This window comes from Pinus tabuliformis, chromosome 4_2, assembly GCF_031772625.1.
Source record: "Pinus tabuliformis cultivar Carrire ecotype Pingquan chromosome 4_2, CPIR1, whole genome shotgun sequence".
Classification (NCBI taxonomy): domain Eukaryota; kingdom Viridiplantae; phylum Streptophyta; class Pinopsida; order Pinales; family Pinaceae; genus Pinus; species Pinus tabuliformis.
In genome coordinates this window covers 1158346080-1158369967 of record NC_142304.1, presented here as the reverse complement: position 1 = coordinate 1158369967, position 23888 = coordinate 1158346080, and the positions used below count along the sequence as shown (strand labels likewise).

General features: G+C 38.2%; 1 pseudogene; it reads left to right on the top strand.

Annotated features, from left to right (window-relative positions):
- Positions 1 to 12029: 12029 nt before the first annotated feature.
- LOC149173779 (EID1-like F-box protein 2 pseudogene) lies at positions 12030 to 17277 on the top strand (annotated as a pseudogene).
- The last annotated feature ends 6611 nt before the right edge of the window (positions 17278 to 23888 follow it).

The window sequence follows — 23888 nt, the reverse complement described above, 5'->3', positions numbered from 1 at the left end:
TATTGTATTACTCAATTTGTTTAATATAACGAAGATTGGGATTGTACATATTGTATAAATTTGTTTAAAACTATGTATATTGTGCATATGTGATTTACTGCTTTAAATTTCTGTTGTGAAAAGTAGTTTATGGTTGAAATTATTGGTTTGGTAGCATCAGTGATTTTAAGACTCTAACCTAGACCCAAGTTCGTGGAAATTCAACATGGTATCAGAGTGTGTCTGAGTTACTTTGAAAGTGAGTAAATCAGAGTTGTGCGCAGTGAAGTATAGTGTGAGAGGGAGTTGGTCACATTGTAAGTGAAGGGCTCATTACAATGTCAAAGTTGCAGGTAGGTATCAGATATGTGGATAGATTGGAGGGGTTGTCCAACTACAGTCCATGGAAGGATAGGATCAAGTTGATCTTGCAGGTCAACAGGATCTGGGATTTTGTCGACAAAGAGATCAAGAATCCAACCGACCCTAAGAAGCTGGAAATATGGGAAGATTTGGATGCGAGGGCGAGATTTATCATCCTTGTTGGTGTGAGGGATGCCCTAATACCTCATTTGTCTGAGAAGAGCACCACACATGAGATGTGGATGGCTATTCAAAAATATTTCCACAATAAGAACGAGAACCAGGTACTGGTATGAAAGGATAGGTTGAAGGCCACCAAGATGTTAAAGGGTGAAATCATGGTCTCATATCTGACAAGATTGTCTTATGTCAAAGATGATATTGCTTCCATCGGTGTGACTGTCTCAAATGGAGATATGGTAAGGATTTCCATTGAAAGGGTTCACGGAGGAATGGAAGCCCTTCATCAAAGGGATCGTTGCTAGGGAGAAGCTACTAGACTGGGATAAGCTATGGGATGAATTCATTAAGGAAGATTTGTGAAATGAGGATCTTTAGCTGAAGCAGAAAGCTTTAGATGATGACGTGGCACTTGCATCACGAATGAAGGGTAAGCACAAGAAGGAATTGAGTAAAGTTAATTGTTTCAACTGTGGCGAGATGGGTCATTTTTCGTCAAGATGTCCGATGAAGAAGAAGGGAAATGATGAGAAGGAGAAAGGAAAGCAAACCTTTGGTGTTGCCGCTTCAGCAAAGATGGACTATCTCTCTAAGAGATTGGAAGAGGAGGACTTTGTTGTGATTTCTCATTTCTCACAGAGTACTATCATAGAGGATGGATGGTACATGGACAGTGATACGACGAAGCATATGACATGGTCACAGGACATTTTTGAGACTCTAGCTAGATGGGACTCGAAGTTGCACATGGTGTTGGGCGACAAGAGTCAGTTGGAGATCTAAGGATCGAGTGTTGTGCCATTTAGAACGAATATATGACATATGATGCGGGTCCAAGATGTGTTGTTTGTACCAAGACTCAGATATAGTGTGATTTCTGTCTCAATGATTGAGAGGAAAGGGTTTGAGGTCTTTTTCTAGGATGGGAAGGTAAGACTCAGGCTCAAAGGCTCTAAGTCCAATGGGATTGCACTTGGAGTTAGGGAGCATGGTCTCTACAAGTTGACGGGAAATCCTGTTGATCATGGAAAGAAGAAGATGGAGTAGCTGTAGGTTCCATAGAAGTAGGTTCAAGTGCAGGCTTCAGAGGAGAAGGCACAGGTTCTTGAGAAGAAAGTACACTTTCCCAAGAAGGTCCAGATTCGAAAGATTCAGAAGGAGTCCACTTTGAGAGAGATCTTACAGATTCAAAGGGAGACTCTGCAACCCAAGAAGAGTGCATGGTTAGTGGTGAGCAAGAGTGCTCCTACAACATCAAAGAAGGAATCATGGAAAGAGTGGAAGACATCAGAGGATAAGAAGAAGAAGCAGGTTGCTTCCAATAGTGACAGTGACACTTCCAAGGAGAGCGTATCTCATCATACAGACATTGTTGCAATTGTAAGCACCAAGAGTTGGGCAAGTGTTGTGAGCAATGATGATGATGACGAGATACTTCCTAGTCTTGTAAGTACCTCCCTCACTAAGAGAGAGTGTTGATTTGTGTAGCTTGGAAGGTACTCCAAGCCCGAGGGTTCAAGGTTTGGAGGGAAAAGCACCACAAGGGAAACTTGTGGGCTTAGAACCAAAGTATGGGGTTTTGGCACCCATCGTGTTTTAGGGAAAAACCATGATGGATTCATGGCATGTGATGGATGAGGATGATAGTGCTCGGAAAGATAATTCCAACGCATCGAAAATCATCTGAATCCAAGTTGTCGTTTGGGAGAAATTGAATTTTGAAGTTGACATAATTATTATTGGATTTTTCAAGTAGGCCGACTTGAAGTAAAATCCAAAAGACATGTCTCTTCATGTGATTCATTGGAGGCCTTAAAGGCTATAAATTAAGGATGGATTGGAGTCATTTGAAGCATCCATTTTGGTGCAATACACTCCAAGATAAGCTCTAAAATTTCGGTGGAGAAAGAGGAAGGTCTAGCCGCAGCAAAGGGAGCATAAGGACAACATGGAGTTCCTGTTTTGGAGGTCGAGGTACAGTTGTGACTGAGCCACAGTGTTGTAGGTGACAACGTGGCATTTTGGAGGGTTGTTTGGGCTTGTTTCAAGGCTGTCTTTATTGCGGATTGCTGGGCAGTGGAGACCGAGGAGTAGGGGCATATGCTGGAGGTCTGCGGATTGGCTGGAGCAGTGTTTGAGGGGTGCCAGATTGCTAGAAGATTGTTGTGTGGTAGGCCGCAGGCCATACCACAGCAACAAAGGATAACGAAGGTTGTTTTGAGGGCTAGTTCCAGCCCTTAACCTCAACGTGGAGGAGGAGTGCCCCTCCTAGCCAAGGCCGTAGTTTGTGAAGGTTGTTTGAGGTTTTTTAGCAGTCGGTTAGTGGTTGTTGTAGCCTGCAAAGTGCCCTAACTAGGAACAAAAGATAGTAGCATTATGATAGTAGACCTGAAGCATTGAGATGGAGGTGTAATGGGTCAAATATTGATCGGTATTGGACTAGTTTGAGGAGAAGCCTGTGGGAGCCAATTTGGAGGCGAGATTGGGTAATCGTGAAGCCTTCATCAGTGCAGATTCCATAGTGATAGTATTGGGTGCTATAGGACTAATTGGAGGGCAGTGTGTTGGCTACCCAAAGTAGCCCTAGAGCAACAAACAAGGAGTGCGTGCTTGGGTGAAGGATTGCAACCTTATGTCGAACACTTTGATGGAAAAAAGTGATGCTAGATTGGCATATTTGAGCTCGGAAATTAGGCCTACCCAGAGAGATGTTTGATGAGCCCATGCTCATTGTAGTAGACGTGACTTGCAACAATGATAGGAGGCAACCCTCTTGGAGTCTCGATGTGTAGATGCCTTGATGGACTAAGGAACTACTAGTGAGCAGTACGAAAGTGAAGGACTGACGGGACGAGATACGACACAGAAGTTGTAGCAAAGTTTTTCATTGTATTTTATAAACCATAGATTGTTGTATTACTTACTTTGTTTAATATAACGGAGATTGGGATTGTACATATTGTACTATTTTGTTTAAAATTGTGTATATTGTGCATATATGATTTAATGCGTTATATTTATGTTGTGCAAAGTAGTTTATGGTTGAGATTCTTGGTTTGGTAGAGTCAGTGATTTTAAGACTTTAACATAAACCCAAGGTCGTGGAAATTCAACATTCTGCATGTCATTCGAAGAGCCCATCAATGGTGGAAATTAACTTTCAAGCAATCTTAGCATCTAGAATTCTCTTCCATTAAACCAGTAAGTCCCCTTTCACTTGCTCCGTTTTCGCCAGACTGGTAACTTAGTTGCAGAATTTTATAATGTCTGAGTCATTGGTTAAAGAAGCTCTGGTTAATTAACTAGCTAGGGTCCAGGACACTAAAGTATGTTTTACGAATGTTCTTACACTTAAAAGAACCTTAACCCCTTCCTCAAGCGTATTAGATGATGATTTGTGCCTAATAAAGTTTGAGTCCTAGATGCTACACTTCAATCCATTTTGACCCTGACTCCATTTTGTTTCTTATCGGTTGCTATGAGCTCTAACAACAAACTATTTTCTCTCATTCCACTCGCAAGGTTTTCCTGAAAATAAATGAAGAGATAATTTCCAAAATTCTCGGCATTCCTGCCCAAGGAATTGATATAACCAAAAAAGGGTTAGACCAGGAGTTTATCACTTGTGCCAAGGGTGATAAATTAGAATTTTTGAAAAGTTTGCTCGCAAGCCCCGATCCAAAATTAAAGTTGCAATTTCACACACCGGCCCAATTGCTGAAACCCTTTTATCAAATGTTGACCTCTCTTTTTGCTATTATTTTTGGGTTAACAAACGACTAAAAAATGGACGAGTCTGTTTTCTTAGCCATTCGACTCATCACTCTTCAACCAGACCATCGGGTGATTAATTTTCCCAAATACCAAACCCGATCCATCACAGTTGACCTGTCTATTGCTATTCCATTTAGCTCATGCCGCCATTGCAAGTATTTAATCCATTTAGTCTTGTTCAATTACCCATCTTACTTTTTGTCTACCAAGCTCCTTTTGAGTGTTACATATGTAAATGATAAAGAAAAGGAAGTTTACAGATGGATAAATGTAATATATCCACAATGTATTCCTGATTCATATGCTCAATATATAGATTGCTTCACATATCCTTTGAAAGTCAAACTGACAGAAGAAAAATGTAGATAGAATTTTAGAAGAACATAGACGAACACTAAGGCTTACTAAAGAAAAAAGCATAGGGAGTTGGTTCTTATACCCTAACTTCACCATAATTCATCTATATGGTTTTGAGAAGCAACCCTTTCAATTACCAAAGTATGTTTCACCCTTGTTGTTTTCTTTTGAAGTTCTTAGACAAAATATTGTTTTGAATGAATTGAATTTTATTTCCAAGAAAAAGGGAGCATTATTTAGTTATCCATATGTTATTTCTCCCCTAATTGCTAAAAATAAGAATGCTATAGATGCCCTAGAAAGGGAAATGGTATCATTTGGACTATTTCAGGACAATATTTGGCATTATGATCCTTTGGGAATCATCTCAGGATTGAAGTAATAAGTAGGACTGTCAGCTTATATTCATGAAAATAATCCTGAAGCAAAAAAGGTGGTGAATGTTCTATTACCCATGGATGATATCGAATGAACAATGTCACCTGCACCTACAGAACACGAAGGAACAACTCGCGTTGTTCTAAGCTGTACAAATGCAGATGCAGGAAATCGATATAGAACTATCAAACCCTGCCTCTTCGGCCTCCACAACAAAAAGGAAGTCGGAAATTTTAACCCTGTCTCAGGTATCACGGCGGGTAAAGGAAAAACAAGATGATATTGATACCGAGACATTTGAGCAAAAGATAGAGCAGTTGGGAAAAGAAATCCATCAAGTTATTAATGACATGAGGTGTAGAGATTTAGGAGCATAGGTCCTTAACATTAAGCACAGTTTCACTGAAGGGAAATAGATGATGATGATCAGTATAGACTTGGCTTTATTATCTGTGTTGTGGAGGTAAATCCTCTCTGCGGACAGAGACGATCCCTACTAGCCCAGACCGGGTCTAGCAACAATCACACAATGCTATCACGCAAGTTCCTAATTGCAAATAAAAAGTGGATGGTGAGAACCTACTTGGATTCCAACGCTAGTGTTCGTAGAAGAGATGTCGCCCTCGTTCCTTTGCCTCGGCCGGTCACGATCCCCACGATCTCCGTGATTGGACACCTGCACATGCAAAGAACAACACAAATACAAGCATAAAATCTAGTAGATGCAATTATATATCAGTCAGAAAAGATATAACTCAACATCAAACATAAGACAATGAGAGTGGAACCATAATGATAGTCATCTATTATTAATAAATAACAAAGAATAATACAACCATTGTTCTGACGTCAATTCCTCCTTTGGCTGGGTAGTCAGCTACACAAGTCTTGCAAAGCTTGTTGGGATGAGGAACAAGCCTCTCTCTCTTTGGGTGACAAGAATCTCCTTACTTAGATTTGGCCTTATGGGTGCAAAGAAGGCTCTTGCAGCTTCAAACTCTCTATCACTATGTTGGAACTAGAACTACTGTAACTAGCTTGCTCAAGGCATAGAGGCAAGCTTTTATAGATAGAGAAGAAAGAGATAGGATCAACCACATTATTCATGGGATTGACTTTATCACTTGGAAACTTCCATGAAAGGTGGCAAACCACTTTCCTTTCTATGGAGATTCGAAGCCAAACCATCCTAGCTCAACATAGATTCAGTTGGTGAATGGGTTGAAGAGAACCTTCGGAAGCTTGTTGGTTAAAAACTTTACTCAATTCGGTTGGCGCGAGTGCGACTCTGGGACAGAGTGCCAATGGCGCGCCCTTTTTAGAGGATTTCCCTCATTGGCGCGGGCAGTGAACTATGGACCCGCGCTAATGCAAACAGAGCTGTTTTCATGGATATTTTACAGGAGATGTCTTCAGGGCAAATGAAGCTCATACTTAGAGGAATATGATGCAAGTGGTTTTAGGTTATGTCACTTCTCACAGGTCCCGGAATGAGTCCTCCAGTGTGCGGGTGAGGGGTAATAGGGACGATGACAAGCGGTGACAAATTGCTGTGTAACAATCTGAAAAATCTCAGTCAGCATAGGTTCCAACACTTAAAAACGTAATTCCTATGGGTGGACCCCGATTTATCTTTGCCATTGACTTTGAAGCGAATACTTTGAACCTTACAGTTGTCCAGCCAAGAATCAGAGAAAAACAACAGGTGTTGGGAGCCCAAACTTCTTCCCTGGCTATTAATTTGGGGAAAGTATCGGATATGGATGTTATCAACCTACATCAATAAGCAAGGGAAATTATGGCTAGAATATTTCTTGACTCAACAACAGAAAATAGGAAAATGCGAGCAATGTTTGAAAAGGTCTATGACTAGCTGCATATAGCACAAGTTTCCCTAAGGACTAAGATAAACCGAATTAAAGAATTAGAAGATATAGTAATTCGGCAGTCCGGATAGCCTAAAGACACCGGGCCAATTAAAAAGTTGTTGGAGGAAAAAGAAAAGGAAATCAAAGGCCTACAGGTTATTTTGAAAATACCAAATCACGACCCTCATGTTCTGATCCAAGCGTTTGAAAGAAAGGAAGAAGTCAAGACCCACCTGCAAGAGATGGAGACATATTTGTGACTCAAATAAGAATAATTTCAAGAAACACTTAGACAAATGGAAGTTTTGAAAGTGAAATCCTGCGAAAAGGAGGAGCACCACCCCAGGCTCCTGGAAGTTTCCAAAGCTACAATTGATCAAGCCCTCAAGACTGCTCAGGGATCTGAAGTTGAAGATTCAGAGCTCATACATATCAATCAAAATAACCCAGTTAGAACAGAACATAGACTATGCAAAAAATTGAAGGAAAGATAGTCTTATCATCATCTTCAAGATGAAGATATGCTTCTCGTTAATCAACAACCTACACTTCACAAGCCCAGTGTGATGGCTGATGTTTCTCGTGTATTCAAAGGGGAGGAAGTTCTTTGGTTGCGTTATGCCAATTGATGTACTTACAATGCAGAATTTGTAGAGATGGCTTGCGAGTTTTAAACAGATTGACGTCCCAGAATGTTCGTGCTTGAAATCAATGAAACCCTGACATCAAAATATGCACAGAGTTTATCCCAAGGAGTGCCCCCTCAAGAATTTTAGTTAATTCCGCTCACTTACAAATCAGCAGATGATATTAATTACGGGAGAACCCTCCTCGACCTTCATGAACTTCCAGAGTGCCCCCGTAATAAGTTTCTGGTTTTGATAAATGACATATTCATGACAACGATTGGGACCCACGGTGGTATCCATCCTCCAACGCAAAGATTTAGGATTGCATGCGATGTTAAAGGATTCGAACACAAGCATCATTTCATATTAAAGAATTTGGATCATATGAAATATTATATATATATATATATATATATATATTTATTTGTAATATATATTTATTTGTTTTAGTTGTAAATATTTTTAAAAGACAGGGCAGTTTGATAACCGCTCCCAAAGTCAGTTTTTGGACCTGATTAAGACAGTTAGTTCAGTTATGCTAAGCAGCAGAAATAAAAGCTCTGAAATTAGATGGGGAGAGGGTTCAGAAGGCCACAGTCATCCATGACTGGCAATGTAAACAAAACATATTCTTTGAAATTTGAAGATGAAATTGCAGTTTGATTCCAGCATTGGGAAGTTGTCGTGATTGTTTTTATCTTGAGTTTCAACATTCATATTTATGTATTTTCCTCTCTTGGATAGTGTAAGATGCAATTGGTGCCTTGATTTAGTTTTTAATGAATTTATGTAATTGTACTCATTAAAATTAATCCTGAAGCCCTTATCTTGAGTTTCAACATTCATATTTATGTATTTTCCTCTCTTGGATAGTGTAAGATGCAATTGGTGCCTTGATTTAGTTTTTAATGAATTTATGTAATTGTACTCATTAAAATTAATCCTGAAGCCCTTAATGGGCGCTCCACATCCAGGAACATCATTCATATTTTCTCAGTCTTACATCATTCTTTCTATAGAGTTAAAGCACAAATTCTTAATTTCCTATGCCAAAATTTTGTCTCCTCCATTTTATGCTTTACACCTCCACCCTGTAACTCTCATAGCCTCTTTGGACATTATGCTTTGGAAGGCTATGGTTTCATAATTAGAAGCTTTGCGTGCAAGCCTTCATGGCCTGTACTTCCAACCATTGAATTTAATTGTTTTTAATTAATCTCAAGATGTCTCGGGCACTGGTTCCCCCATAGCCAGGAACTGTCTCCTAAGGTACAACACTTTTTCGCGCCATTGTCGGGGAACAGAGACACGAAGTTATTTTTCCCTGGGTTTTATAAAGTTTGTAGTTGATTCTTGAGGGTGACAAGTCTCAACAATTGGCTGTATATTTTCACCTGTGATCGTCACTTTGGGGTTTCCTTTGTTGGGTTTTCAAGATGGATATCCTTGCATTCTTAGCCAATATGTTTGCCCCACTAGATTTACTGGAATGACAAGCTATCCTCATTATCTACCTACATTTCATGAGTGGAATGAGTATCTTCCAAGATTCAATGGAGATGCAGATGAAAGTCTGATTCAACATCTTAGAAGCTTTCATGAATGCATGAAGGAATAGAGTATCATTCATGAAGATGTGAAGATGAAGTTGTTCATGTTTTCTTTGGACCAGGAAGCAAGGGTTTGGTATAGATCTTTATCTTTTTCAAGTATTTCTTTTTTGAACGGTTTCCATGCAACATTTAATTCATTTTGCAGCACTTTATATGCACACGAGTTTATTTTTGAAGGTTGTTGTGAGTATTATGATTCTAAAGAAACTTTTAAATCTCATGATGATCCAGCTGAAGAAATGGATGATAATGTTGATAATGTATCAAACATTCAAAGGGGCTATAGCCAAATTAATTATGAAGATGTCTCTGAATGCAAAGAGTTATCCTTTTCTAAAAATGATGCTTGAAAGTTTAAAAAAGACTCTTCATTAATCCAACAAGCAGAAAGTTTGTTGATCATGTTCCAAGAAAATCAAGAAAGCACTAAAATGGAGAAAAGTTCAAACATGCATCAAGAATTTCTGCCCAACAATCAAGAAGAAGGAGAAATGATTAAGTTGTAAACAAATCCTGAGAGATCTTATTTTGTCAAATTTGATGGTCCTCCTATCTATGATTCGTATGATACAAAAGAGGAGCCATGGGCAGTTGCACAAGAAGAGATGTGATTATAAAGTTGGCAAAGATACTTCAGTTTATGGTTTTTATGATTCCGAGGAGGAATTTGGTACAATTCACGAGGAAGACAATAAATACATCTTTTGCTAGAGACAAGAGGGTAGGGTTTTTTAAATGAAGGAAGGTAGTTTTCAAAAAGTCACTCATACACATAAATATTTAGAAAGAAATAAGTATTTTTCCCAAAAGCCTAAAGTTGAAGAGTTGATTAATTATGATGAATTCCTTGCAAAAGAAGACATCTCCAGCAGTTCCAAAAAAAATTGATGAATTGTTTTTATGAAATACATCAACCATCTCCTACAAAGTTGAGTGAAAATAAAATTGTTGATCAAAGTGACTTCTTCTTTCATACATTCTATGATCTTGTAGCAGATTATATGGCAACTTTGTTTTCTTGGCAACCAATCTCTTTTGCTAGGTATGTACTTGCTCTTGTGGACCAGTTTTTACTGCTTTTGGTTCTGCTCATTTTTATTCTTGAAGTTCAGGGAGCTAGTGTAAGATATAGCACTCAAAAGTTGACATGGTACCATTGGAAGACTGACTTCACCTTATTGAGATCAGTCATGTACATAGTTAGGAACTTGTACATAAATAATCTCAACCAATGAGAATTTTATTTTCAGTTGTAGTTCCTCAGTTCAGTTTTTTGTTGATGAATAAGGGTGGAAGTCCCAGTTGCAAACAAGTTTGGAAGGGTTTTAGATTTTAAAAATGCAAGATTTCAGTTTTTTAGATTTCAAGATTTTCAGAATTCTGGACTCCATGCCCAATTAAGGCCACTGATCTACAGTTCTCAACACTTTGCATGCAAATTGTTGTCCCCAGTTGGAGGCAGATGTTGTAGCCCAATCGGGCACAACTAAAATATTAAAATCTTCAAAAAGTTCCAGCATAAGACTAAATTTTGCAAAAATTTGATGGTGCTTAATAACATTTGCTGACAACTCTACAAAGGGAATATATTCTTGTTTTTAGGAAAAATGATAAGAATGATGAAATACCTTGTGGTTTCATTTCAAATGTTTGGAAAGGGGAACAATTTATGGGATTTTTTTAATATCAACTTTGGAGTTAATGAAAAAGAACAATGTGGCAATAGTAGGACCACAGTTCGTTGTGCTGGTTCATGATGTTTCTCATGTAGAAAGTGAACTCCATATACAAATTTTGTCATTTGGAGAAATAGACCCAACTCTCATCCAATTTCAAAATCCTTATTTTCTTCACATGATACAAAGTGATTTTTGTGAAGGGTCAGTAGTTGCGGCTGTGATTGGTGAATTAGGCTAGAGGACCGAGCTACCGAGTGCCATGGGTCCTTGTGGAGTCGTTTTTTGTACAGAGGTTGTATAAAATTCGACCCACCAATACCACTAACAACACAATTGTTCAGGGCATTCGTAGCCCAAATATATTCGACATAATATACTGCATAGAGGTGGTGGAGGGGCATGCATTCTTTGCTTCTGATCACTCCCTTTTGAGGCTATCACTCTTTCCTAGATAGAGAATGATTTTTATTTGTTGATGGCCGTAATTTCAGGGAATCCAAGCCCTAAACTCTGTAATCATCAACATTATCTTACTGGAGCTACACCACTAATGGTGGCTGCTAGCAAAGGCAGAGTCAATGATGTTTTAATACTGCTTTTATATGGTACCAATTTTGTTTTACAGGCACAAGGTGGGAACATGGCTTTAGAATGGGCTCAAAGGGATCATCAAGATGAAGTTGCATAACTTATTAGGAAACAAATCAAAGAGGAGCTCACAATGGGGCCAAGGCAATGAACAAAGTGTTGGAAAAATCAATTTTTCAATTGTCACAAAGGTCAATTGTTCAATCGTCATATTCCATCAAAGGGTAGTGCAACTCTCAAACCAATTTTATAGGTTTCTAAATGAGATAAATCATTTGTATGGAATAAGGGTTCATCGCTTTTCTACTATGATGTCCAAATACAAGGTTCATAAGTTCAATGTCATGCTTTCTAGTAGACAGTCTGTTTGTAAACAGTTTGAAGATGAGCCAATGGGATTCTCCTTTGGAACTATTAACCGATTGAGGGGGTTTCTAATTCATTTCAGCTTTAGAGAGACATAGAATTAGATTATTTGGGAAGTGCAACCCATCAATAGCTAAGTTGTTATCTAGAGTACTTAATTTTCACCATTGTTTATTTCACATATTTTGAGATAAGCATTACAGCTCCACTTTGGTGTCTACATAGTTGATTGCTAGCAGGGACATATCCTAAACAATGACGTTAAAGAGATTTCATTGTATACACTCAAGCTCTTGTATTTGCAGTGCCAATGGCCATTATAGCAAAATAGTGTTGTTGCTTGTATTTAAATCTCTTAATTGGAATCCTAGGGTCCTTTGTTCTATAGCTTGTGTTTGCAAGTGGTTTGAAGACATAGTCAAACGGGTTCTTTGGAAGGAGTTTTGTAAGTTTTGCGCTGTTAGCCTCACTCTCTTAAAAATCAATAATAAATCCAATTATTAAATTACATAAATAAAATCATGAGAATTCCTCAAACTAAGGAGTAGTTTGGATGAGAGATTCTCTCCAACTAGCTCTCCTAAATTAGTGTGTAAGTTGAGAAATTGTCTCAACCAAGTGAGTCTAAGATAGACACACTATCTTAAGACGAATTACTCATGTATTTAAATGTATTATTAAATTATTTGAATAATGTGAATTACATGAGCATGAGAGACCACATGACGGCTCTCTGCCTTTTCCTCCAGTTTAATTTTTGTGTGTTAATTTGTTGTGCATATGGTTATATGGCTTTGTGATTCTTCTTCATGTGGTATCAGAGCTTTCACCAATTTGTAAATTTCCTTCGTTCTCCACAGTGGTTCCCATTGGAAAGCTGATTTGATTTATCATCAAAATTTGATGCTGGCACATCATTCCTTTGTTGCAGTAATATTGCTACAGTAACCTGCATTTCAATTTATTTCCGACGTTCTTCAGGGGTTTTCATAACATTTTTGCCTAATCTCATTAGGCCGCCTGTTCTGCAATAGGCACAACTCCACTAGATCCTTTGAAAGCCTCCTCATTGGAATTAACCAAAACTATATTGGACTGCAGATCCAATTGCATTTTTCATGTGATGTTGTTTCACACTCGGATCCTCAATAAGAGCTTCTCTTTTCGTACTAATTGTACCCTGCACACAGTGCAACAGAGCACAGTTATCATTCCTTACACATGCTTTCTTCATGAGCCTCGGGGATTTATTATGGCTTCCTCTCTTGAATGCCAAAAAGGCCTTATCGCAGTTTGCCTTAATCGAAGAAATATCCAAACCTGCTCCTGCTTTCGAAACTGGGCAACTACAATAGAATGCAACCAAGAAGAGGCGAAAGCGATGAAAACGTTGCTGCCCAGAGAACATACCTGATTCTTGAACGTTGCTGCCCAGGCTGGTGTCTTCAAGGCTGAATTTGGGGTCTACGATCGATTGCTAGGCTAACTGCGCGTGAACCTGTCTGATGGATGTGCGTAAAAGATTGTCTCTGCATTGATGCCTAGACGTGTTGGATCAGTTAACATCTCTGCGTTTCTTTTGAAGGATCGTTGCACGTTGTGGGTGCTCATCAAAGTATACGGTGAAAAAAACTCCTATGGTATATTATCGTCTATTTTTAAATGCATAAAGGCCAATGGTGAGTATAATTTTATATACATAAGTTGTAAAATTTAAAAGGATCACAGTAGCAAGGCGTTTCCACCTGCATTGAAGGGCGCATGGACTATGATATGAATTTGTAGAGATTTGGGTTATGAAGTATCGTGCACTGGTTCCGGAAATTTGATAGCGTTTACCTTAGGGAAGATGTTAGTCCACTACTGACTAAACGAAAATAGGATCCCGTGACGTTCAACGCAGCTGCAAAAAGAGATTGTCTATGCACATACATAGATGGAGACAAAATGATTGGGGTTTGGATTGGAACTCATAGGCTTGACAATTAGATATAGGTGAAATTGGTATCTGGTGCAGCAGCAAATCCAAGTGTAAAGAAAGCTAACCTGGAGATTCCTGCGGTAAACCATCAACATACAACATATTAAAATATCTCCAATAAATGACTGTTGATTTGTTGTGTTGTTTGCAACGAAAAGGGAAGCATGTAAAATAATTTTTTATTTGGGTCATAAGGGTGAATGAGAATGATGATTTATAAGATTGATGATTTTTGGAGTAATAAGATGAATTTTTATTTTATTTTGGAGTAATAAAGTGAAATGATTTTTTTCGTATTTGGAGTGATAAGTGAAGATTTTTAAAAGGGAAGCTCATTGTTGTATTTTGAAGAAAGTTTTATTTTTAGCAGATTGAGTCAGAGTACATTTATTTTTAAAGACAAGTTGCTTCAAGAATTTGTGAGTTTTGCATTCTTATTTTTGGAGAAATTTCATTCACGATGTTGTGAACGTGAAGGTTGATTTACTCCCATATTTAATAAAGACATTTTTTTTGTGGTGCTTGTGTCCTAGATCCGCCCGAAATTGAATAAGGGGATCTTAGGTACACGGTGTGTAATGAATGCATGTGCATGACTTGTGTTCAAATTATCTCTTTGTATTATGCTTAAACAAACACATAAACAAGCTTAAGTATAATAACGCTTAATCAAGCTCCTGTAATTACGCTTAAGTACACAAGCACAAAGCATCACATCATCAACTTGATAAGATGATCTTCCAAGCAAGCACATTTCACATCATGTAATCAAAGCAATCAAGTTAATGACACTACAAAATCAAGCATTTCAAGCCAAGACGACATCAACATCATCAACACTTTTTGTATCACTTGCAGATTTTTTAACTGAATTGTACGAGTGCATTCTCGGTTGTAACCGACACCCTAATTTGAATTGTTAAGGTGAATACATTAAGTCAAGTAAGTTTTCAACTGAGTCATCAAGATTGAACTTGTCATTTGTCTCTTGGGTGCATTTTCGACAGTGTTCGACACCCTTCCTCCTTTTTTTTTTTTTTTTTCAGTATATTCAGTGAGTACATTCAAGAAAGCACAAAGTGTCAGTAATCAATCAAGCAAGTTCAAGCAAGCCATCTAGAAAGCAATCATCATTAAACGAGTGTGAATTCTCGTGAGCATCAAATCAAGCCAGTGTTTAACGCAAGTGTCATTTAAACAACAAAGCAAGCGAGCGTGTAATTCAACAACCAGTACAAGCGAGTGTGTCATTTCAGTGATCGACTCAAGTGAACATTTTTTTCAAGCACGACTTCTACGACAAGCAAGCCTGACTTCAAAGTAAGTAAGGCAACATGGCGACACACATTCAGTTGTCCCAAATTATTACTAATTTAATGTTATCATTAGCCGTGACATGGTGTACATCAGCAAAACCACTCTTGCTGACATTCAAGTTCATATTCAACATGCACATGAAACGATTGAGTTCCTTCAACTGGAGTCGCAACTGCAGAGAAATGAGTTGCAAGAGAAGCGTGTTACTTCCAAGTCTTTGACCAATCTACAGATAGCTGATCATTCGAATTCATTCATCCAACCAACTTCCAGTGTTGAATTTGTTCCAGTTCAACTTTCTTCCAAACCCATCATCAAGCCATGGGAAGAAATTCAAAGTAATCGAAATCGACGCGGCTTAGGATATGTCAAAGATAATGACAACTTACATATCCCTGATTATTCAAAGCCCATTCAGTTTGTCAGTGTCAGATTACTTGAACAAATCACCTCAACAAGTTCTCAACAACTTGTAGACCGACGTCAATGCACACAAACTGAAGTTGTAGACAAACAGAAATGCACACAAACTCAAGTTGTAGACAAACCGAAATGTTCTCATTGTCAAAGAACCGGTCATCTGGAAAATCAATGTTTTGATCTCCATCCTTGTAGCCATTGCGGCAAGTCAAATCATACATCAGAGAAATGTTGCAACCAATGAAAGTCAGCCAGATTGAAGATAAATTATTCATGGATTGATCCCTGGGAATGGTCATCCACAGCTAGAAGATTGTCCAAGTTTTACAATCAAATTCACTCACACATATTGCAGCCAACAGTCAAATGAATATGGTACTCTCGTGTAGTTGAATGGGGGAGTACACCAGTGAAATACTCCTCCACCTACAGGGGGGGAGTTCAAATATATTTTGGAGAAGATTGCCTCTCCTTTTAGCTGACAAAGGGGGGAAAATGTCAATGAAATTGACAAGTGGTTGTCAGACTGAAAGTCTCAACAACATCAGTGAAGTAGCCAGTGGGCATCTCCATCAGCCAGTGGGCGATCATCATCAGCAAATACGCCAGTGGGCGTTCATCAAATTGTGTCAGTGGACACCGGATGTTGTTTTCAAGCAAAGGACAGTTGGATCCTTTTGTGGCTTGGCACATGATGGAGTTGTCAAGCGACATTCAGAGATGAATCAGTCATGCAGCTGACTCATGGTCTCTTCATATTGTAGTTTCTTCAACATCCAGCTTTGGTGGTTTTTTCAAGCAAATGTTTTTTGAGGATCAACTTGAGAACTTGGAAGATGGTTCCTTGTTCGTTTTGGATTTATCATTGAGGGGGGGGAATGTTAGCCTCACTCTCTTAAAAATCAATAATAAATCTAATTATTAAATTAAATAAATAAAATCATGAGAATTCCTCAAACTAAAGAGTCTAGTTTGGATGAGAGATTCTCTCCAACTAACTCTCCTAAATTAGTGTGTAAGTTGAGAAATTGTCTCAACCAAGTGAGTCTAAGATAGACACACTATCTTAATACCACTTACTCATGTCTTTAAATGTATTATTAAATTATTTGAATAATGTGAATTACATGAGCATGAGAGACCACATGATGGCTCTCTGCCTTTTCTGCCAGTTTAATTTTTGTGTGTTAATTTGTTGTGCATATGGTTATATGGCTTTGTGATTCTTCTTCATGGGCACCAAAAAAGGTAGCTGATCTCCTTTATGGAGGTAGTCATGGCACCACTGATAGGAATTGGGGTGCTCTGGGAAAGCTTATGATCTATTTTTCAGGATGTTCTGATAGTAGCAATATTTTCTAATTGAAGCCTATACCACGACACTTTGTGTATAGAACAAGTTTTTCATGGACATTTGGTAGGATTTTTCTTGCCCCACAGTGCAGATGCGATACTCTGTATGTGATAGATCCTTGTGAGCATCTAGACCAAGGAGAGTATGGTGATGTGGGATTATTTCGAGTATTTAAAGCTTTTGGGAAATCAAAGGTAAGGAAAATGCTAATTAAAAAACATGTAAAATTTCATCCAAGAGAAATTTTCCCATATTGTTGTGCCAAGGTATGGAGCATGCTTCAAGCCAAAATGAACCCTAAAAGTGCACACAGAATATTGGGATCTTATGAAGACTAGATTGAGTATTGTGTATGCCTTAATGGGCACTTTCTTGGTGTCTGCACACTTTTACCGCTCTCAGATTCTGAGACTACATCAGAAGAATATTAATGTCTGAAACAGATTCTCTCCAAACTTTTTCCTTTTACTGGTAGTTGAATTTCTCTATTGGATACTTTCAACATATGACAGTTCCCGCTCTATTTGTTTCTCCATAGGCATCCTTCACATCATTGTATTCTGATATGAGGGATCTAAAATTTTTATGTCATCACATAGTGAAGAAGCAACTCACAAGGCATTGTGGAATTGAGAGGAGGCCTCCAGAACATAAGAAAACTAAACTGAACATACTCATCTATTCTTGTATGGATGTAAGATGGTTGGCTTGAAGGGATTAATGACATCGAACATCTTATGTCGAACCAAATATTGATATGTCTGCAATGTTACCATTGGAAAAGCAATGTGCCTTTGAGGAGCCTTGCATCAAAACAATTATAGCGGAAAATATTGGTGGACAGTTATTGAATGTTGTCTAAAATACAAATAGATGGATAAATATTCAATATTATGTCAATGCCCTCCTCGGTAACAACATCGCTAACACCATGAGAGGCAAAGAAAACACCGCAGTATGCCAATTATTAAAAAAAAGTTTATTTTGACAAAACATGATGGGAAAGTGAGTTAACCATGCATGTCATGCTGTCATTTCTCCTGATCCTTACATTGCAATAAATGAGATTGGAATACCCCCATATTTTGCAGTGTGGTTGACATATCCTGAGAAAGTGTCTCATTGGAATGTCAAGAAACTAAGGCAAGTTGTGTGAAATGGTCCTAATGTTTATCCTGGAGCAACTCATTTTGAGGATGAACAAGGGGTTCTCCATTTATCCATTGTTTTGCAATACCAACGAAATTCTATTGCTTATAAATTACTTGTACAACTGGAGCAACCTCATTTGGTGGGTCAGAACAAAACATAGACTCTGCAAAAAATTGAAGGAAAGACAATCTTGTTTTCATCTTCAAAATGGAGATATACTTATCGTTAATCGACATCCTACACTTCACAAGCCCATTATGATGGCTCATGTTGCTCGTGTATTCAAAGGAAGGAAATTATTTGGATGCACTATGCCAATTGTAACACTTACAAACGGAGGTTTGGACCTCCCACAATAAAGAAGTACAGACAGAAGATATCCCCTCTTATAGCATAGGCACTCAGACGAACATACAAGCCAAAGACATTATGACGCACCATGACCCCATTCTACTAAATCTTCAGGAGGGATTGGCACAAGCCCGACTTGCGTTGGAACGATTTGAACAAGAGACCGTTTCCCACAGAAATATCAAGAGCTGCAGAAACAACTTCGGGAACTGACTATAACAGAGAACGAGACTTTTGACAGGTGTAGAAAGGCGGAAGAAAAAATGGAGAAGATCAAGTTCAAGCTAGACAGAGTCATAAGTCAGACAAACACCATCTGCTCACTGTATTTAGATGTCTTGACATGCAAGTCTCCCGCCACCAATTATGCCTTGTTTCTATTAGAACAGTACCTGTTATTGAAAATCAAAGCCGTAAGAGCTGGTAAACCAATTGAATTAGGGACAATTGAAGATTTTATAAATTGCTGCAAGAAACATGGTGTAAAGGTCCAAAGGCTTCTTTGTGAGTTTTATTTGCACAATTTCATATTAGAAAACGAGGTGGAAAAGAACCCTAACCCTTTTGTAGGAGATGTTCAATTCCAGGCTTTTATTTCATTTGTAGTTAACCAACTCAAATGGTTTAAAGCTTATAATGCATTTCAAAGATAGGAACATGGATTGGATCTTTGGGTGAGAAGTGAACCTAAACACCCCTTACAAATGTTTGCCAACCATAAGAGTCTGATGAAACGAGAAGGGGTGATTAAAACTTTAGGGCCCATACATAAGGAGATTGTGCAGAAAGGAATATCATATTTCCTCTCCATTCAAGAAAGATCTCTGACTGCATCTAAGCTCAGATGGACGATCTCCACTAATAATGTGAAAGATAGGGAACCATTTAATTACAGAAATTTTAAAGCTGTTGCGGCCCGTATGGTCACCTACAACAATCTTATTTTGAGAGAAGGACCTTATTGGTTAGGATGCCGGTTTCAGAGTCCCATTATTTGGTATCCCCCTGAAGGGTATCAGGCTGACTACGAATTGCCTGAAGGACAGGAAGGGCCCGCCTTTGTGCTCCTGGCTCAACATCATGGTTTTAGACCAATTTTTGACGCTTTCTCTCCAGCCTACTCTTTAACTACACTGCATAAGAACTATTTACTTTTCATGAGGACATGAAACAGGGTAAGCAGGGGAGTATGTTGAGTTACGCAATGGGTATGTATTTACTCTTAATTCCATCACCTTTTTCCTCTTTTCTTATCTCTTTCATATCTTGATACGCTAACATATTGATGGATTATTATAAGAAATGAATGAACTACTCTCGATTAATATTTAGCCACCGTAACTAACTCTTATTCCTTTTTATGCAGAGAAATGACGAAAGGAACAATTGTTGTTCCCTAGAGATGGAACAACATAAACCAACAAAGGAAGAATGAGGCGCATCGGTTGCGGTCAGGTCGGAGGACGAATCAGGAGGATCAATGCTAAATATGAAGGGTGTCAAAAGATAGCATTCAGTTGTGAATCCCTCAGGATCTCCCAATCCTAAGGGATCACATTTATCTTTTACCTCTTTCTGACTATAAAAGTAAAAACTGTAGGAGGAAAGGGGATCGACTTTCTGTTCATTTCAAATTGTAATTTTAAAGTACAGACTCTTGCTTTGGAGGAACACGACCATATTGTAATGAGAATTGAGTTCAATGGTTAATATATAATTTACGTTGTTGTTCATTCGTATTCTCTGAAGTAGCTCAGCAGTATTCGCTGGTGGCTAAGGGCCCGGCCTCTGGTGGATCAAACTGCTATCCTTTGTGTTATATCTTTCTAATTCACGCAAGTTTGATTGGTTTGATATTTTTTCCATTTTTTGTGAGTTTATCTTGTTTGCTATTTACCAATTTCCTATATTGAAGTTAGTACATTTTCTTTACATGCTTCGCAACATTGTCATTTGATTCTATTTATGCTTATTGTAGATTAAATTAATTAGCAGTTAAGACAGTGAACCTTGTTGATTACAATAAGAGTGTGGTTAGTATCTAATCAGCTGAAAGAGTTTGGTTACCACTACTGAACTCTCGGTTGACCTCATCTCCATATAAATTGCTTAATTGGGATTGAATGTGATTTAGATAGAATCAGCTAGAAGAGATTGGTTACTACTACCGAACTCTCGGTTGACATCATTTCCATTTGAATTTCCGGTTTGAGATCTGATTATGGTTTCAGTTGAAGATTAAGTCTTGATGTAATATTTCCATTAACAGTTGTAGTTTTTGAGTTGTATAATGCATCCGCTTACTCTTGTATCAAAGTTTTATATTTCATTTTGAAGAAACATTACTCTCTGGATTCATAGCATGCACATATTGTGTACACTCTTGGAATAAAAGGACTTGCCCGGGTTGATGATTAATGTGAGGTAATTAGGAGTTTTAAAAGACACCTTTTAGCACCCAACAATCAACACAAGGTATTTAAGGTGTTTCAGGTTGGGGAACATGTGTACTTATGCATTAAACCCAAGAAGATCTCCTTGAGGATTGGATCATGTGCTAAGTTGGCACCTTCATACTGCGGGGCTTTCGAGATCCTTGAGAGGATTAGACTAGTGGATTATCAACTTGCACTACCTCCGATAGTGAAATTCCATGATGTTTTCAATGTTTCATTACTTAAAAGATATGTAAAGGATGTTGATCATGTGATTGACTGGTCTATATTGCAGGTGGAGGTAGAAGGATAATTCCAACCGGAATCATAATCCATATTGTAGCGGAAATAAATCATGCTCCGAAACCAAGAAATCAAGCATGTTAAATTTCATTGGAAGCACTTTGGACCCGATGAAGCTACATGGGAGATGGTTGATCAGATGCAGGATATGTATCCTTCTCTATTTGTTGGTTGAGCATATGTATTCTGGTATATGTGTTTGATGTTGTGTTGGTTATATGTATATGAATATATATGTTGTAAATACCACATCGAGATCTATTATAAAGCTCCAATAAGCGGTATGGTGTTCATGTTATGACTGTCATGGTATGGGTAATATGATATGATGTAAATGTTGCATTAAGCGGTATTATAAATATCCAAAGGAAGAATGTGTTTTGTTGGTTTATAAGTGTCAATGAACACTAAGGACGATGTTCCAATAAGGGGGATGGGTTTATAACAAACCCTAGTTTATTTTCATGTAAATAAAATAAGACCAAGGTCATGGGACATGTATTAAAAGCTAAATGTTGGGCAAAAAATAGTGATGGGTATCACTTGTGATTAATTTATGGCTATGGAAATTAGCAAAGTCATTGGTGAGTCAAAGTTGCAATCATTGGTATTTTACTTATGAAAATAAAGGAAAGTGGGAGAAAATGGAGATGAACGTTTGTTATAGCTCCAAATCTCAGCCTTGATATTTGTGATGCTGCATTTATGGCCTAGGGCAACCCCTCCTTCCAGACTTGGTCCAAATACTTAAAAAACAGTGTTTTACTCCCTATACGTGACATTTCCCTGAGCTAAATGCTTGTGTATGCAGGTCAGTGTATACCCAACCCGCGTATATGTCTTAAAACACTTTTAAAAAATTAAATCTCCTTAATTTCGGGTGGAGCTCATGGGTTTTACCTATTGATTACCTATTAGTGCCCGTGACCCAACTTTTCCCAATGAATTCCCAACTAAAAAACTACTTTGGGAGAAGTATAAAAAGGCTTCAATGGGAAGTCCTAAAGGAGGAGAGAAGAGAGAGAATTACTCTGCTGAGATTATCCCTGATCAAGTTGTAGAAATTTTGAATAATATGACACATATTCACGGAGATTATCCTGATTATACACTTATAAGCGGAACATGCATAATACATAACCTCCTCTACGTTGATCATCAATTTACAGAAGCAGAAACATTCACAGGCGCACATAGAAGCATCAATCACACATATCAACACAGTATTTTCCCGGGGAAAGCATCTCGCTAAAAACCCCAACTATTTGTATATTATAGTGATTGAATCATGTAACAATACATAGTACAATACTCATCACAAGTACTCAGTACTATCTCCACATGCTACACACAATACAGCTCAAATCTGATCTCCAAATCTCCCCTACTTCTTTCCTGCCTCCACAGCTCAATACCTGCTCAAGAATGAATGAGAATGGTTTACCAAACTCATATTTAACCTCCAAAGAATCAATCACACTGGGAAAGACGTGAGTAGAGGCTATAATACTTGGTATTGGCCAATTCATTGGCATACTCAATCCCTTTGATTGTGCAAATCCTCATGCACAACTATAGTCACAACTGATAGCAATCTGATCCTCTAACACCTGTCCCTGCTGAACTGAACATGCACTGACATGCAACTGAGTTAACTAATGTATTCTATAGTTGCATTATGAGTTAATAATTAGTTTAACAACTCATCATTAGTCTATTTGCAGTTAGACTAATTACAATTAGTTTAACCAAGTCAAACTGAACACAACTCCATCAACTCTACAATCAACTCCACTAAACTCAACTGATTGAGTTCTAACTAAAGTCATGCATGCAACAACTCAACTGACCCACAAAGAAAGCATACTTCCTTCTGACAGCTGCATGTGCCACATCTGTAGCTCAAACTGAAGTGCTCCAAGAGAATAATATCAAGTTTATAGTCCAAATATTATTATGAGACAATAATATTTGACTTTTCTATTTTTGACAGCTAGTCTAAAAATAGACTTTGATCACTCCTGGTGTGATCACTCCTACTGTGATCACTCCTGCTATGGTCACTCTTGCTGTGATCATCCCTGCTATGGTCACTCCTGCTGTGATCATCCTTGCCGGTATCCAAAAATAGAACTTGCACCATAATTTGTCTGCGGGCCCACTTAGTGAAGGCGACTCCTTTCCACTAAGCTCCATCATCTTGTTGCATTTTCAACCAGCATTTATTCTTGCACACTTTTCAACACAAGTCTGAAGATTCTTGTGCTTCCAGCGCTTCCCCCATCACAGGAAACCCTTGTTTCCTTGAGTTTTGATGTCATTTCACTAGTTGAGATATCCTTGTGTGAGTCATGGAATGAGCCTTTTGAATACTTGGGATTGGACGGACACGGAGGACGGTTATGCTTGGAGCCAGCAAGAGGAAGATTCAGGTGATATCATTCCTTGCTTTGTTTTAGTTATCTGCAATAAAGAAACATTTGTCTTGTTCCCGAAATCAATCTTCTTTATGCATATGATGTTATTGTTATGGTTTACATATGAATAATTGTTTCAATGTATAACTAACCATCTTTCAATAAGTTATGAAGCTGATTTCTATATGATACTTTGTCCATATATTGCTATGCTTCTTTGAATTGGCTATTTTGCAGGTTCAAGGATCGAGAGGAACTCCAAGAGGGTTTGGACCTTGGCTGGATCTACTTGAATGAAGGACCCCTAGGTGCACCTCTCTTCGCATAGTTTGCTTATTTAAGTATCATGTCTGTGTGGAATGCTTGTATTTTGCTATAGATAAC